The sequence below is a fragment of the Scomber japonicus genome, chromosome 21 (genome assembly GCF_027409825.1).
Source record: "Scomber japonicus isolate fScoJap1 chromosome 21, fScoJap1.pri, whole genome shotgun sequence".
Lineage (NCBI taxonomy): Eukaryota > Metazoa > Chordata > Actinopteri > Scombriformes > Scombridae > Scomber > Scomber japonicus.
Window position 1 is genome coordinate 1,997,030 of NC_070598.1, and position 2,500 is coordinate 1,999,529.

The window sequence follows — 2,500 nt, forward strand, 5'->3', positions numbered from 1 at the left end:
GTAACTTAGAGCTGCATTCTATCAAAAGGCCACCAGGGGGCGACCGTCTCTATACAAGTCAATGGAGAATTCACCAACTTCTCACTTGATTTCTAACCTCAGTAAACGTTTTCAAAATGTGTTTATGGTCTCAATCGCTAGTTTAAAGCCTTCTTCAATGCAGTATGATGTTCATTTGGGACATTTTGGCCTCCCTCATTTTATATGTGACGATAAAGCAGGGTATGCATTAGGGCGTGGCTACGTCCTGATTGACAGGTTGATTGACCAATGTCCTCGAGATCCAGCCCTCGCAACCATAGCAACCTCCCCGCTCCGCCCCCATGGCTCCGCCTCATGCCCATATAAGTAGAATCCGTGTTTTTATTTTTCCCAGCATGCACCTGAAATTTTCAAGATGGCGCTGCCTAGATTAGATACCATTGGCTTCCGAGCAGCAGTCCACAAACCCAATGGGTGACGTCACGGATGTTACGTCCATTTCTTTTATACAGTCTATTGGCGCTTTTCCACTACACAGTTCCAGCACTACTCGGCTCGACTCGACTCGGTTCCAAGAACGACCTTTTCCATTACAAAAAGGTACCTACTCAACATGGGCGGGGGTCGTCATAGCAACGCTCAGCGATACTGCCGTTTATACGCGACACCAAACACATAAACAATGGAGGACATGGAGGCGATGGGGGTACTTGCTGCTGTATGTGGCTTTCTGTCACACACACTTCCTTCCTTCCTTTCCTTCCATCCCTCTGTCCTTCCTTCCTTCATTCCCTCTGTCCTTCCTTCCTTCCTTTCTTCCCTCTGTCCTTCCTTCCTTCATTCCTTTCTTCCCTCTGTCCTTCCTTTCTTCCTTCCTTCCCTCTGTCCTTCCTTTCTTCCTTCCTTCCCTCTGTCCTTCCTTCCTTCCTTCCTTCCTTTCTTCCCTCTGTCCTTCCTTCCTTCCTTCCTTCCTGCTGCTGTATGTGGCTTTCTGTCACACACACTTCCTTCCTTCCTTTCCTTCCATCCCTCTGTCCTTCCTTCCTTCCTTCCTTTCTTCCCTCTGTCCTTCCTTCCTTCCTTTCTTCCCTCTGTCCTTCCTTTCTTCCTTCCTTCCCTCTGTCCTTCCTTCCTTCCTTCCTTCCTTCCTTCCTGCTGCTGTATGTGGCTTTCTGTCACACACACTTCCTTCCTTCCTTCCTTCCTTTCCTTCCATCCCTCTGTCCTTCCTTCCTTCATTCCCTCTGTCCTTCCTTCCTTCCTTTCTTCCCTCTGTCCTTCCTTCCTTCATTCCTTTCTTCCCTCTGTCCTTCCTTTCTTCCTTCCTTCCCTCTGTCCTTCCTTTCTTCCTTCCTTCCCTCTGTCCTTCCTTCCTTCCTTCCTTCCTTCCTTCCTTCCTTCCTGCTGCTGTATGTGGCTTTCTGTCACACACACTTCCTTCCTTCCTTTCCTTCCATCCCTCTGTCCTTCCTTCCTTCCTTCCTTTCTTCCCTCTGTCCTTCCTTCCTTCCTTTCTTCCCTCTGTCCTTCCTTTCTTCCTTCCTTCCCTCTGTCCTTCCTTCCTTCCTTCCTTCCTTCCTTCCTGCTGCTGTATGTGGCTTTCTGTCACACACACTTCCTTCCTTCCTTCCTTCCTTCCTTCCTTCCTTCCTTCCTTTCCTTCCATCCCTCTGTCCTTCCTTCCTTCATTCCCTCTGTCCTTCCTTCCTTCCTTTCTTCCCTCTGTCCTTCCTTCCTTCATTCCTTTCTTCCCTCTGTCCTTCCTTTCTTCCTTCCTTCCCTCTGTCCTTCCTTTCTTCCTTCCTTCCCTCTGTCCTTCCTTCCTTCCTTCCTTCCTTTCTTCCCTCTGTCCTTCCTTCCTTCCTTCCTTCCTTCCTTCCTGCTGCTGTATGTGGCTTTCTGTCACACACACTTCCTTCCTTCCTTTCCTTCCATCCCTCTGTCCTTCCTTCCTTCCTTCCTTTCTTCCCTCTGTCCTTCCTTCCTTCCTTTCTTCCCTCTGTCCTTCCTTTCTTCCTTCCTTCCCTCTGTCCTTCCTTCCTTCCTTCCTTCCTTCCTTCCTGCTGCTGTATGTGGCTTTCTGTCACACACAAAGCAACTAAACTGAGTCGTATGGCTGTATTCTTGTGTGGGACGGCTCATGACTCTTCCAGCGAGGACACTTCTGACCAATCAGCGGCCGGCAGTCTGTGACGTCACATTTAGTATCGGCTCGGCTCGCTTGGAACCTCAGCAGAGCAGGTACTAACAAGTCGAGTGGAGTCGTGCTGGAACTGTGTAGAGGAAAAGCTCCATATGATTACAACATGCAACACTGGAACCGTTCAGAGCTCAATGAAACAGCAGTTAAAGCTCGTTTCTAATGGATGGGCTCTTGTGTTGCTCCTTAAAGTACACTGAGGCTTAATAATGCTTGCTCAAGTTTGTTTATTTGTGTTTCTCTTTCCAACTTCCTGTGTGTGTCCATGTGGGCTTTAGCACTAGTACATGCTCAGAATGTCTCAATAATAAACACACT